The following is a 16,226-nucleotide window of genomic DNA, read 5'->3' as shown; positions in this document are numbered from 1 at the left end:
GCATTCTACCCAACCTAGTATATAATATTTCCACTCTTTTCAGTTGAAAATATTTATTTTCCTTATTTTTTTATCCCTTTGATTATTTAGAAGTATATGTCGATTTTCAAATATATGGAATTTTTAATATTTATTTTTTGTTATTTATTTCTTTTAAGTTTATTAGGATCAGAAAATGTAATGATTATAATACCAGCCCTTTGAAGTTTATTGAGATTAGCCCTACAAACATTTATTTGGTGAGCTTTGTAATTGTTCTCTGTGAGCTTGAAAATAACGTGTATTCTGTAATCACTTAATTTTTGATCTTTATATTTAAAGACAATACCACTTTTTTTAGGATTTTAAAATAGTTGAAATATATACAGTTACATTATATATTTTTATAGATTTTCAGGATTTTTATATATCTCTGAATTTTTTATTGTTAAACACGGACTTTTTTTTCTTTAATAACATTGTTTTTGCCTTAAAGCCTATTTTGCCTGATTCTAAAAGAGTGACACCAGTTTCTTTTCGTTAGTATTTGACTGGTATCTTTTTCCATCATTTTATTTTCATAATTTCTGAATTCTGTTTCTTAGATGTGTGTTTTGCAAAGAGAGTTTAAAAAGAAGTCTATGATAGAAATCCAAGAAATTAGTCATAATCTTTGTCTTAACAGAATGTTTCTTCATTTATATATATTGTAATTATTTAAGTATTTAATTTCTTCAGCCATATTTTGTGCTTTTTGATTACCATGCTTCTTCTATACTTTTTTTCTTTGTTTTTCCCTTCTTTTGGAATTGTTGATTATTTTGAAATGATTATTCCAGAAAATTCAACATACATATTTTTCAACTCTAAATTAGTATTTTTACTCTCCTCCCAAACAATATAAGGGACTTAAAAGTCTTTCAATTCAGTTACTCCTTTCCTAACTTTATGTTATTTTTGTCATGTGTTTTAATTTAATCCCACAATACATTATTATTATTTAATTAAGTCATTTTATATTTAGATTTATCCAGGTACCTCTTTCTTTATTTCCTCTTCTCATCTTCTATGATAATCACTTTCTTTTTGCCTGATGTCATTTGGATTTTATTCTAGTGAAGGTCTATAAATGAGCAAACCCTTGTGTTTTCATTATAGAATAATGCCTTTTTTTTTTTTTTCAGTAAGGTATTTTTACTTGATACAGAATTCTAGGCTGGGATGATTGTTTTTTTCCTCAATACATTGAAAATATTCCATTTGCTTCTGGCTTGCATTGGTACCACTGAAAAGTCTGCTGTCAATATAATTGTATTTTCTTTAAAATTAAATCTTTTCTTTGTTTTAAGATTGTCTTATTTTTCTGCAGTTCTACAGTGATTTGACTAGAGAATTGATGTCTTTTTTATTCATCTCACTTCATATTTATTAAGAGAGAGATTTTAATTCATTAAAATGTTAGATTTTCTCATTTTCTCTTCCATGTTTCTACATTTAAAAAAATATTTTCCAGGGGGTGGGTATAGCTCAAGTGGAAGAGCACATGCTTAGCATGTACAAGATCTTGGGTTCAATCCTCAGTACTCCCTCTAAAAACATAAATAAATAAAGCTAATTACCTCCCCACCCCCAAAATAAATAAATAAAATTTTAAAAAAATTTTAAAAAGTCCATCTTTGTTTTTCTGTGCTGCAGTTTTCAGATGTATTGTATTGTTCCATAAAACTCTCTTCATCTGCTAAATCCATTTGTTGAGTCTCTAATTTCAATCATTATATTTTTCATTTGCAGAAATTGTTTATTTTACATTGTTGTTCTTTCATTATTTTTTAAAAACACATAATAAATACATTCATTTTATATTCTGTCTGATAATTTCAGTATCTGAACTGTTTACATGTTTGATCTGTCCTCTGTTTTTTAATGCTGCATTTGGTGACTTATTTATTTCTGTTTTATGATTTTTGTTGTGAGTAAATATTTCTTGGGGTTTCATCTGTGGGAATAATTTGAGGCGTAGGATAAAGGTATGTTCATGCAGAGAAGAGTTACATTTTCTTCTGCAAGTTCTAGTCCAGAAACACTTGAAATTCTCTGCTTGAGTTTTTTGTTTTTGTTTTTCAGATTAAATAAGCAGTTTTCCCTTATGTAAAACCCATGTGAGGCCTGGATTATGGTTAAAAGTTCTCAAGGGTGTCCCCTTTCACTCAGAACCACAGGAGTTCTGTTTGTGGCCCCTCTCTGAGGGGTGAGTGGTTAGGTGGAGTTTGGTCAAGCTCTCTTTCACCTTTCCCCTGAGATTATAGCCCTTTGATATCCAGCTTTATGGGGGAAGATCTTTTGACATTTTCCAAGTTAGGAAACTCTGGCTTTTCCTCCCTCCTGTCTACACTCTCTAATTTCAAAGCCATAAAAACTGAACATAAAATGTATCAGGATTTGGCAAATGTGCACGAGGTGAAAGCCAACTTTATCTTTTTGGATTTTTGCCTTCACTCAGTATTTCTGACTTTCTTGTCAACTCATCGATACATTTAAGACTTTAAAAAGATACTTGATCCAGCATTTTTTTTCTTTTACTTTTTTTTCTTTGCTTGGTAGGAGTTTTAATCAGGGCACTTAGTTCACCAGATTGTTGCTAAAAAGTGAGCTGCAGTATCAGTAACTATGGGGATTCTTGAAGAGTATTTTGGAAGATTGATAGGTGGTTAAAGCCAGGTGGTGGCAGGTGAGAGTGGAAGGTGAGGTTGTGCAGAGGAGGGGGTCCAGGGCTTCTAGCATGTATCTAGGCCCATCCCAAGTCCCCTTCTTCTTGCTGGTTTTCACAGTTGATATCTCAGCAGTCTACCAAGATGGGAGCGACAGTATCTGCAATCTTAGTCTTTATTCATTACAGATTCTAACACAAAATTAATTAGAGATTCAAACACTAATGGCCATTGAGAGCCCACTGAAACCAAGCTTTACTCTGTTCAGGATTCAGAGCCAGGTAGTAAATCATTGTGTAATTTATCAGTCTCACTGATTACTGGAATGCTGCAATATTTTCCCCAATACTTTGCTCTTTATTATATTCCAAGACTTATAAAACCTGGTGAGCTCACTGCCAATCTTGAGCCTCTTTGGGCTGAACTGGCCTTTTTGGAAGCAGTCCTCCCTCTGACAAGAGATGCCGTTTCCAGATATGTGGATTCAGCATAGCCGAATGGAACAGGCAGCCCAGCAGGAGCAGCAGCAAACCGTAAAATCCGCGACTTTAAAGTGTCAGGATAAGTATTTCATGGACCCATCCTGTTACTCTAAAATCAGATCAACTGGGAATGTACTTTCCAGCCAGAATTTGACAGGTGCAGCTCCTGCCACGGCTCTGCTGTTCTTTCACTAATCTGCCCATCTGCTCCCAGGATTGCTCTGTTTCTCTTAGAAACATTCCCTCTTCTGCTTCCTTTAGCCTCAGATACTCCACTTTGTCATTTAAGGCAAGGTCCACACAAACAAGTCAAAACAGACAGGAACAGAGCTGTTATATGTAATGAGAGCAGTAAAGGCATCCAGTCTGAATAATTCCATCTTGCAAATTGGTTATCTTTTCCGTATTAGTCTAATTTACCCATATTCTCTGAATTTGGGGGGATTTTGCTGGCTGTACATAGCAAATAAGATAACTAATTAAGCTTTAGTAATGGACAAAAACGTTTAAATGAATCTATTCATACAAGTTTTCAATAGGCATCATTTAAGTACTATAATGCTATTTTTCCTTCATAGTAGTTAACAAAAACATGTATTTTGTCCTCTCTAGCATTTATTATGAGCAATATTTATTAAAGACATCTTTATCATTATTAAATTTTGGGATAATTATTATGCTAAATTTTTATTAATAATCAGAAAAAAATTGTCACGTTGCTGGTTATGATGTATACCTTGTAGGGTATACTAGAAAAAGCTTACAAACAGTACAAAAACAGGATGGGCTAAATTTTGCCTGTGGGCCAAAATTTGCTAACCCCTGTCTTAGAACAATTACAGCAAAGATTTATAATTTTCAGTTTTCAGAAGGAATGAACTTAGGTCAAAGTAGCAGAGCTTTGAATATGTTTCTAGAATTCTTTCTCTTATTTCACAAAGGCCTATGTGACTCTCTGTTTCTCAGTTTTACAGGTTTCTAGGAGGGACATGGGCAAAAACTAAAATGTGTGGGAAGCTGGGGACTCCCAAGAGAAATGACATCTGTATGGGGGATAGAAACCCCCAACCCTAGTGGCTTACAGTAACAGCCATTTATATGCTGAGGACTCTTTAATGTAGGATAGGTTCAGCTAAGCGATTCTTCTGCTGATCTTGCCTGGAGTCACTCCGTGTCTGTAGTCATCTGGAGGTTCACTTGTGGCTGGTTGGTCCACAGTAGCATCACTTACATGTCTGGGGGTCATCTGGGGCTCCTGGCCAAGGTTGCTTTGTTCTCCCCCATGTAGTTTCTCCAGCAGGATAGTTTGAGTTTTTACATAGTGGTGGTGTATTCTCAAAGAACATGGTCCAATATTCTAGCACTTATTAAGCCTCTGCTTGTGATATATTTGCTATGTTTTACTGGCCAAAGCAAGGCCTGTGTCCATACTGAGAGCCATTGTGGGAACAGACTACACCAAGATGTGGCTACCAGGAAGGGTGATTCATTGAGTGGTATTGTGGTGGTGATAAGAGCTGCCTCCAAAATGTTATGTTGCAAAGTTGATGGTTCTTTTTCTTTCTTACTATTGCAGAACAAATGATCCATAATGTGTGTTTCACAACTTTATATAGCTGATTTCAAGTATTGCTCTGTTTAATGTTCTGTGCTATGGCATTGTAAACAATTAAAATTGTTTTCTTACATGTCGTGACCTTGCAAGAGGGTGGAGGACATGTAGTGAAGCTACATTACAGTTCGATTGCAGTAATTATGATTACACTATGGTGCTTAAGAGAATTTTGGTTAAAAACATGAGCTTTAATTGCCAACTCTGCCACTTGCTAAATATCAGACAAATCCTAAACCTCTCTGTCTGAATTTCATCAGCTATGATAATTAATGATAAGAGTTTGAAGGACATTTACATATTTCTCCCAGTCACTGGCACATATTAAACATGAAAAATCTACCTATTATTATTATTTAATAGTAGTAGGGAGTTTTCACTGTGTATCCTTCAGAGATTTTCAATGACTCATCATCCAAGTATCTGCCTAGTCTCTTCTTTACTATTTAGAAATAGTGAAATTACTGTTATGTATTACATGTAAGTGCCACCAGCGCAAAAGACAATACGTAGTTTGTTTCCAGCTGGCTCCATTTCCAACTGGATCTGCTGGCTTGCATGCACCTCGTTTTCCTAAGACTTCCCTCCTGGAATGGACTAACATAACTTGAGGGTCATAAGAATTTTGTAGGTATTTATGTACTCCTGTCTCTTTCATCCTACCTTTTATAAAGCCCAAGGTGAACAGAACAGTGGAAATCTGAGAATTTGGAATCAGGGAGACCTGTGTGGAAATCCCACTGCTGTCACTTACAGCTATGAGACTCTGAGTTTCAGTTTTTCACCTGTAAAATGGAAATAATAATATAGCCTTACTCTGGTTGTGAGAATTTGAAAAGAAAATATTTATAAAATGCCCAGTATAGAACTGGTCTAAATAAATGGTTGCCTTTGCAATAAATTTAAATGTGCTTTTGCAGTGTTATGTGGATTCATTATCTAATCACAGTCTGAAAAAAAGAGCCTTATGACACTTTGGTGTATAAGAATATTTCTGCTGCCAAAGCTATCACTGTAAGTTTTAATCAAAGATTCCAGATAACTGTGATTACTTAGCATTTCTGTGTCAAGATTGCCTCAGGACATATCCCAGAACAAACAGCCTACTGTTGGGTGGAAATATGGAAACAGACTTTGGAGACGCTGGCATGCAGCTAGCTCACCATGATTGTTTCTCAAACTACTCCAAAAAACATAAAAGATAGAAGGAGACATTGGGGAATATTTATGGAAAATAATCAAGAGAAGATAAATTAGCTTTAGAAGTGTTCTATAATAATTTTCAACTTATATGCCTTTTCAAATGAATATAATAGTTTTAGAATTTTGAGGTAAACTATACAAAGCAAAACACATGTCTAAGCACAAATTAAACAAAATTTCATTTCTTCCCCTACCCTAAAGACTTGACCTGATTATGTTCAGCCTATTTTAAAGTGACATTAGCTCTTTAAAGCCTTCAGGTTACTATTCAGTAAACTACATCTTCACTGCAGTGAATAGAATTCTGGGAGACTGGTAACATTAAAGATCTTTCTAAAAACTTCAGGATTCTAGAAGGCCATGTATGGTGGGGGCGAAAGATATAATAGCAACCTTACCAGCCAATTTCAGATTTCCTGGTTCCCTTTAGTCCAAAGTGGCAGATCTGGGAGCCTGGGAATGCAGCCTGTAGAGGTGAGCACCTCTTAGATACAGAATTAAGTAGGAAGTGCTCAGAAGGAATCTGAGGGCAAATAGGTGAGTCGAAAACCCGCATAGGAAACCAGATCCAGGGAGGCTTCTATTCTACGACAAGAAGGTAGATGATCAGTGGTAAACATCTAAGTAAATCATTACCTGTCATGTTAGAAGAGGATGAATGCAGCAGGGAAAACAAAATAGAGAAAGCCAAGGAGCATTGAAATTGTTAGACAGGAAGAAGGGATCAGGTTGCAGAATTAAACAGAATGTTCAGGGCATGTTTCATTGAGAAGGTGAGCAAAGACTTGAAAGAGGTGAGGAAACCAACCGTAGTCTTCTGGGGGCAGAGTGTTCCAGGTGGAAGGAGCAGTAATTGCAAAAAGACCCTGAGGTGGAGTGTGTTGTGCAAGTTCAGGGACCAGCAGGAAGGCCAGCGTGGCTGAAGCAGTGAGTGAGGAGGTGGATGGTGGAGGAAAGGTTCAAAGAGCCAGCTGGGAGCTGTATCACATAGAGGTTCACAGGCTTCTTTAAGGGTTTTGGGTTTACTCTGTGTGAAATGGAGAGCCCTTGCAAGGTTTTGAAGAAGGGGACATTGCATGACTTAGATTTTCAGAAGTTCCATCTGGCTGCTGAATCAGGAATACTTTACAGGGATGGAGGTGAAGGAGGCAGGGGTAGCAGCCCAGAAACCTGTGAGGAGGCTTTTGCAGTAATCCTGGTGGGAGATGGTGGCTCAGACCACAATGGTAATGGTGGAGATGGTTGGAAGTGCTGTGTCCTGAATATGTTTTAAGTGTAGAACCAGCAGGATTTCCTCATGGGTGCTAACAAGGATTTTCTGGCATGTTCATTTTTGTGTTGTCCATCACTGATTCCAAGTTTCTAATTATCAGCTGAGCAATCAATTGTAATCCTTCCCAGCTGCTCAAGGCAGCACACTGAATCATGTGGTGATGTATTTGACCTTCCAGGAATGCTGGACTGAGACAGAAGGGGCAAGGAGGGGTGGGATTTGAACATCGACTCTCTCTTGTAAGGTAACTCCTCACGCAAGCGAGAAACAGCCTCACAGACAATGAGGTAGTGACGGCTGACCAGGGAGGCTCACAGAGGTGAGAATGGAAGGTTGGGGTTCAGGATGCTTTGCATCCCTTGAAGCCATTTATTTCCCCCTGTCCCAGTGTATAAGGCCTTAATCTTTCTTCATCAATACCATAACTTTTACATAAAAGGAACCTGAAGAGGCTATAAACTTCAGTGGACATAATTCAACAAGCTACTCACCCAAGCCTTAAGTGTGGTTTTTGACCACCTCAGCCCTGAAGTTTTAAGACTTTAGAAGTTCTTTACTCTCTTCAGAGGACATCTCTATCAGTATCAGTTTGTTCCTTAAGACAAACATTTAGGGATGTAAATTTGTCATTCTCTCTTCTATCTGTTCAGTGTTGCTGGAAAAGGTGTCACCAGCAGGTCCTGACTCTCACAGCTCCTTTGTTGCAGTGTGGCCGTCCTCATCTTGCCCTCATTGCTCCCGCCTCTGCTGGGGACCCCTTGTTCGTTTGTCAGCTTTTCTAGTTACAAACAACAAACATAAACCTGACTATGTTAGCTGAAAATGAATTTATTGGAAGATAGCTTATAGAATTGATGGAAACAGGAATGGATTCAGTTTAGTTAGGGCAATCGGTAGGGCACTTGCAGCAGGCAGTGCAGCCAAGGCTGCCTCAGAGCAGCCTGTTTGAGTCCTGTGGGAGGCTTCCAGCCTCTGCTTGTGGCTGGAGCTGACATTGCTCTGATCTGAGCATGTGAGACTCTAGTCACTGAGCAGATGCAACACACCCGCAAGACTTCCAGTCCCCAGTGCCCCAGTGGCAACATCCAGTTGGCTAACCTTAGGTTACATACCTTCCATCTGATTGAGGGCGAGGAGAGGGTTTTTGGGTATCAGAGGAGTAGATGTCCCTCACCAGGTATAATGAAAAGTTTTCCTCCAGAAGAAAGTAGTTGGATGCTGAGTAGCAAAATACAATAATGTAATAAAATAATGCAGCTGGAAAGTGGAAAAAGAAATACATTTGCATAGAAATGCATAATGATTTGCATATACCTTGCATTTACACTGACTCACTCCATTCTCTATCCTTGGATACTTTTCTATTTAAAACATTATTACTGTTGACTTGGAAATTTTCTCCTTTTTTAAAAATAATTTTTTATTCTTCACAATTTATCATCTTTTTTCCTCTTGTCACTCAACTTTTATTTCTTCCAGTACATAAGCATCACTTTTTTTTCTTTTCCTCTCTTTTTTTTTTTGCTTCTTTTCTTACTGACTTTATATCCTATTTCCCCCTACTTTTTTTTTCTAAAACATCTTGTGTGTATCTTGTTTTCCTTTCTTATCCTATTATAAGAAATGCACCTATTAGCATCTAAACAAACTCACGTAGTTCTGTTTATTTTCAATCCCACTTCACCTTTAACCGCCTCCCCATCCCCTTACCCTGACCATTATCACTTTCAATGTTTTCTACCATTTCCCTGGTATCCAGTGGTTCCAAGTATTCCAAAGAGATAGCAATTGACCTCAGAAAGGCAGTGCAGTACAATGGCTAATGGTGTGGCCTCTGAAATCAAACTGCTGATATCAGTTATATCATATATTTTTATTGGGTTGTTAAGTTTAAATGAGTTACTACTTATTCTGTGTTTAGAACAGTGCCTGTAACACAGTAAGCACAGTGTAGATGTGAAGCTACTCTTGCTATTATTACTGTTTTCTGTATTGAAGTGTATCCATCCCTTGTCCCATTTTCCTAAGGCCCTCTTTTCTAATTTCTAAAGTATTAAAAAGATGTTATTAGCATCATATATTCATGGATTTAAATGGCTTGTGGTGTGATCTCAATCCAGGCAACGTATCTCTATTTTGACAGGAGGCTTATGGCACTATTACATGTCTTGACCAAAAGAGATGCTAATGTCTTTTTGGCACCCTGGTGAAGGTGCCCATTAAGATAGGTCTTTGGGCCTTTTGATATTCTTTCAGAGTAACACAGTAACATCCAGAGTTTCCTTTCTAACTAGATTTTTTAAACTTCAGGTATTTCCCCCAACCCCAGACTGCAACATCTTCTATTGAAAATTTTCAAACACACGACAAAGTTGAGTGAATTTTACAGGGAATGCCGTTATTTCTACCATAGATTCCTAGAATCTACACTGTCATTTTTTTTTCTATTTTGTGCATCGTTAGATTTAGTTGTAGTAGGAAAGCAACATGGAAAGGAGAAAGAATATAAGGTTTACATTCAGAGATCTGTATTTGAATCCCTTTTCTTGGCTTAGAACTATATTCCTATGGTTTTTAAACTCTTTGAATTTACATTTTTTGTTTTTTGTTTTTTAATCTATAAATGTGAACACTAATACTGACTTTACAGTGTTGCTGTGAAGAGCAAACGGCATGGCTTAGGTGTATAAGAAGCACTAGATAAATGTTAATTCTTTTTTTTTTTTTGTATTTTTACATTATTTATTGTAGTCATTTAAAAAATAATTACACTCCAGAACTTTGACTTTTTTTTATGTTTTCTACCTTTCAAATCCAAGAAAGAAATTGGACAACTGATTTAAACAAACATGATGGATACTATGTGTTATGGTAACTTATTGTGGGTCAATCCTTTTTAATTATATACTTTCATGATCTTTAGGTATTCTGCTTAGCTTTTCAGGATCTTCTCTGTCATTTCAAGTGAAATTTTATTATTTAAACATCTCTATTTTACTTTCTTGGCATGTGATTAGCATGTTTTCTTTTCTTCAATATTTGAAGCACGTAGCCTTTGTTAATTTTTAATTTCGGTGTATCCCTTATCTTTGTGACCTTTTCCAAATGTTTTATTTCTGCTTTAAAAACATTTTTAAAAATCATTTCTGTATGTGTAACCTGGGCTTATCAGTACCTGAATGCTTATATTTCTCCAATTCCCACTGCTCATTCTGGGCCCATCCATTCTTCTTTGCAGTGTTTCTTGATCTTATTCATGAATTCTACAATCAGAAAGCACTTAAGTTATTCTTCTGCTTTGTTCCTTTTTCTATTTGGAAACATGCGGGCATTTCTTCCATCAATCAAGCTACTCCTTGTGCATTTTTATATGTTATTCTTATTGGTTTTGAAGCATTTTGGTACCATTCCTTTCTCTAGCTCCTTCCAAGTTTTCAAGCTACATTTTTGAAAGATGCTTTTATCAGTGAATGTGATTCCACTTTTCATTTGCTGTTACACAGTTTCAAATGCTCCTGCATTTATCTAATCTAGTCTTCACCTTAACGAATCTACTAAATTCTACTTTTTCTCTACACAAAATATTTCAGAAACAAACACTTGAGTTCAAAAAACTGTTTGGTTTCACTATTATTAGGTTATTATTTTCAATTTAACTTTTAATGAAAAGTTTCTTCAAAAGATGGCTTTCTTGGTTGGGGGAGGGAAGGTTATATATCTCGTGCTTAGCATGCACGAGGTCCTGGGTTCAATCCCCAGCATCTCTGTTTAAATAAATAGACAAACAAACAAACAAACAAACCTAATTACCTCCCCCCCAAAAAAATTATCAAAAAAAGATAGCTTACTGTTTGATAAATTCTAATAGATATTGGAATATATACTTCCATTTCTCATTATATATATCACAAATATTTTAATTGTATTGGTGATAGATGTTTGGCCTACAGTTGTCAACCAAATAAGCAGAGTTAACATTCCAGTTATTTGGCACCCTTAATTATAAGAAAGAGCTATGAGTCCAAAGTAAACAATACAACCTCAAGTTTGAGAAACACAAAAAATGTCCTGGAAGACATAAAGATGAAAAGGTACTATGTTCAACAAACCCCTCCAACCCCAGTGCTCTGTTTCTTCCTGGCTCTTCACTGTGAGAACTTGGTGGGAGTTTTGGAGGTAAACCCCACCAGGGTTAGGGGCCCTCCTCACTCTGTGGCTCTGAGGAGTTGGTCACTGTCATGCTAGTCCACATTCAACTTCCAGTAGTTAGTCATAATCACCCCTGACGTGCTCCTCCTGTTTTGTGGCTTCTACTTACTCTAGATAAAAAGATTGTGCTGTGATTGTCTGAGTTCACTTCTCTCTCCAGATTTCAGGGGTGACCGTTTGCCTTGTAGCCTCAGTTCTCTGCTGGGTCCAAGAAAAATCAATGATTTTCAGTTTGTTCAGTTTTTTTTTTCTCGTTGTGAAGATGGGAGCAATGACTTCCAAGCTCTTTGGATGTTGGAGCTGAAACTGGAAATCCAGGACTGTTTTTCAATAAAGGGTATTGGAACAGTTGGACATCTATGTGAAACAGAAAAGAATTTGATCCATACCTTGCATCAATTTAAAAAATCAACTCAAAATGGATCATAGATCTCAATATAAAACCTATAAAACTTCTAGGAAAAAACATGGGAGAAAATCTTTGTGATTTCAGGTTAGGCAGAGTTTTCTTAGAAATGACACCAAAAGCATGAACTATAAAGAAAATCTGATACATTTGATTTCATCAAGATTAAAAACTTCTGCTCTCCATAAGGTACAGTTTAGAAAAATCAAAAGATAAGTCACCAAATGAATAAAAATATTTTCAAATACCTACATCTTCCATAAAGAACTAATATCCAGAACATAGAAAGAGCTCTCAGAACATGATCATAAAATATTGAAAGAACTGATATAAAAAGTGAGTAAAAAGATTTGAATATGCACTTTACCTACAAAAGAGTTGGGTGGCAAATAAGCACATGCAACAATTCTAAACGGTATTTGCCATTAAGAAAATGCAGATTAAATTCATCATGAGGTATCACTACACACTTGTTAGTATATTTAAAATACAAAACCAAAACTGCTAGTACAAAGTACTAGCAAGTATATGGAGCAACTGGAACTCTCATATATTGCTGGTGGGAATGGAAAACATTATAGCTGCTGTCGAAAACAGTTCAGCAGTTAAATATACGCTTATCGTAAGGTCTGGCATTACCACTCTTAGGTGATTTATTTAAGAGAAATTTTAAAAAATTGTACACTACTGTTTCTAGTAGCTTTATTTGTAGTAGCCCCCAAACTGGTAACATCTGAAATGTCTGGCAACTGATAAATGGATATGTCAGCTGTGATACATCCATAAAATAGAATGCTGCTAAGCTCTAAAATGAAATGGACTATTGATAAATGCAATGACATGGATGAATCTCAAAAAGTATTAATGTGTTAAGTAAAAAAAAGCCAGTTCTAAATGGTTATATACCGAATGATTCCATTTGTATGAAAACATTCTGGAAAAGGCAAAACAATGGGACAGGCAACAGGTCAGTGGTTGTCAGAAAATGAGAGTAGAGAGAGTGTCTTAATCTGTTTGGGGTGCTATAACAAAAATGCCATAGACTGTGCTTAAAAATAATAGAAATTTACTTTTCCGTAGTTCTGGAACCTAGCAAGTCCAAGATCAAGGTGCGGGCAGGTTCAGCGTCTGGTGAGGACCCACTTCCTGGTTCATAAATGGGAATTTTTTTGCTGTGTTCTCACATAGTGGTAGAAACTAGGGAGTTCTGGGGGTTCTCTTTTATGAGGACACTAATTCCATTAATGAAGACTCCACCCTCATTACCTAAGACCTCCCAAATACCCCACATCCTAACACGATCACATTGGGGATTAGATTTCAACATATGAATATTGGAAAGATACAGACATTTAATCTATAGCAGGGAGGACTTAACTACAGGGATATAGGGGAATTTTATGTTTGTTGGTTTGGTAAGGCTTACACAATTCTATGCAGTTATCAGAACTCACAGAACTGCTTATAGAAGTGAACACTGCTAAGTATGAATTTTGTTATATATGTAAATTCTGCATCAATAAATATGACTAAAAAAAGAAGTCAGTAGACAATCTATAAAATTAAAGCCGAGAGTTAGCAAAAAATGTTAGTATAAAATACACATCATATTCTACTTTTCATCCTCATTTTCTAAGTATTGTCCTTAGGGCAAAACATTTAGTACATGTAATTCATGAGGTTTTTTTCCTCCCTTCTGTAACACCACCAACCTTCATATTTGAAGAGACAATATTTACTAAAGAACTGTTAATACAAGAGCATGTAAAGCTCTTTTTATGTTAATTAATAAGATTTTTGGTAAATATCTTTTAATGAATATCATCTGCTGTGTTCTATTCTCGCTGAACAATAATAGCCCCATGTAGTTCTCAAGGTTTATAATTTCAAATTAATGAACCATAAAACTAGACATGCTTTATTCTGTATGCCCACTGTCTACCACGTTGAGAATGCACATCCATTTACTTTGCTTCTATTATTTTATTCATGAAGCATAATTTTAGTGGTTCACGTGTGGAATCTTTTAATCACAATTGTTACCCAGGGATATGGGAAGGCACTGCAGAAGTTGGTTGGGCTTTTTATTTACTTCTTCAGCTCTCAGAGTCAGTCTTCTAATGATGGATCTTTTGCTAGGAAAAAAAAACAACATACAACTCTATGGTAGTCAAGGATTAATGCAAGTTGGAGTTTGCTTTTTCTGTGGCTTTAGGGTATTTGAAGACTTGTACAAAACTCATAATTTTCATCTTAAGTGGTGTGGTCATTGAACAATTCTTCACCTATAGGTTTTGATAAAGTAGAGACTAATTGTCTTTACAATGAACTTGACCAGTTCTCATGACTTTCCTACCATGAGAGTGAGACTGGCAGTAAACAACCTGTAAGAATTCATTAATCTAATTGAGTATTTACAACCCTGTTGCATTAGTTTCTAGCACCACAAACTGAATAGTTTAAATGAAAGAGATTTATTGTCTCGCAGTTCTAGAGGTTAGAAATCTGAGATCGAGCTGTTGGCAGGGTCATGCTCCCCTCTGAAGGCTCCCAGGAAGAATCAGTACTAGGCCTTTCTCCTAGCTTCTGGTAGTTGCCATGGTTTGTGGTTCCCACGATGTTCTCCCTGTGTACATATCTGTATCCAAATTTCCAGCTGGAGTAAGTGCCTACCCTAATCTAGTATGATCTCATCTTAGCTAGTTATATCTCCCATGGCCCTGTTTCCAAATAAGGTCACATTCTAAGGTACTGGGGGTTAAGGACCTCAATGTATGAATTTTTTGGGTGGGGGGAACACAACCTATACACCTGTATTCACACTTGATGAGAGAGATGGGTTTCAGTGAAGACCAGCCAACTCTTCTGATGTGTGATTTCCATAGCATGGCTCAGACTATTATAAAAACTAAGGAAAGAACATTAGAAGCAGACCACCCCACTGATTTGATTTGATTTGATTTCATTTGAGTTGAGTTGATTTTTTACTGAAGTATAGTTGATGTGCAATGTTATGTTAGTTTCAGGTGTACAACACAGTGAGTAGACATGTAAATATATTACAAAATGACCATCATGGTAAGTCTGGTAACCATCTTTCACTCTACAAAATTATTACAGTATTATTGACTATATTTCTTATGCTGTATATTACATCCCATGACTTACTTATTTTATTGCTGAAAGTTTGAACCTTTTCATTCCCTTCACCAATTTCACCTAACTCCCCAACCCCGTCCTCTCTGGCAACTACCTGTTTGTTTTCTGTATCTGTGAGTCTGTTTCTGTTTTGCTTGTTCATTTGTTTTGTTTCTTAGATTCCACATATAAGTGAAATTGTATGTCTTTCTCTGACTTATTTCACTTAGTGTAACAGTAGGTCCATCTGTGTTGTCACAAATGGCAAGATTTCATTCATTTTTATGGCTATTATTCCACTTTATATTTATTTCTATCTCCTATCTGTCTATCTATCTGTCTGTCTATCTCACATCTTCTTTATCCATTCATCTATTGATGGACACAGGCTGCTTCCATATTGTGGCTATTGCAAATAATGCTACAGTGAGCAAAGGAGTTCATATATCTTTTTGAATTCATGCTTTTGTTGTCTTTGGGTAAATGCTCAGAAGACTACTCATTGATTTTAGTGTTTAGAAGAGACTTTCATCCTTCTTTTGTGATCATATCTACTTGACAAGTAAGACACTTTGATTTTTGTTATTAGTAATTTTATATTCCTATTTCTATTTCTCTTTGAATTAAGCTGTTCTTGAAGCAATTACAGAGACAGATCAGATCTTTATGACAAAAGATTAGTAGCCAATGCTTATGTTTCACCTTTTCCTTTGTTCCAGTAAAATGATGAAAAAGATTAACTTACACTTTTAGAAGATTATTCTGTAGTATAATAGTTTGCTTTGTTCAAACTCTTTATCATTCCAGGCAGTTATTATTATTAGCTTCTGATCATTAAATCCTTTTTTCTCTCTTGTTTTCACAGCATGTTGTAGCCTTGGTCTTTGACTACAAAGATTTGATGAAAAAATATATAGGAAAGGAAATTTAGGAAAGCTCACATGCTAGATATAAAATGTCAACCAAGCTTTTGCTCCCCCTTGCTTTGGTTGGCATTTTTCAGTCAGTGTTGTGAGTGTTATTTTCACTGCTTTATTTTAACTTTATTTATTTATTCTCATATTTAGTAGTATTTTCTCTTTTTAAAATTCTCTTTCAATTTAGTATTTAGAAATGGTGTTGTTTCTCTATTCATTTTACTTTACTCAGAATAATTGTATATTTCCTCCATGTTCTCACTATGTATGTTGTTATTATCTGCACAGCTTTTCTTTAT

The 16,226-nt window shown here is 35.9% G+C and overlaps 1 long non-coding RNA gene across 1 annotated transcript in view; it reads left to right on the top strand.

The window, feature by feature from the left end:
• LOC116154359 (uncharacterized) overlaps nt 1–16,226 on the top strand; it is a 305,717-nt gene that overhangs the window by 153,548 nt on the left and 135,943 nt on the right. The window lies entirely within an intron of this gene.

This window comes from Camelus dromedarius, chromosome 6, assembly GCF_036321535.1.
Source record: "Camelus dromedarius isolate mCamDro1 chromosome 6, mCamDro1.pat, whole genome shotgun sequence".
Taxonomy (NCBI): domain Eukaryota; kingdom Metazoa; phylum Chordata; class Mammalia; order Artiodactyla; family Camelidae; genus Camelus; species Camelus dromedarius.
This window is presented reverse-complemented; position numbering and strand designations above follow the sequence as displayed.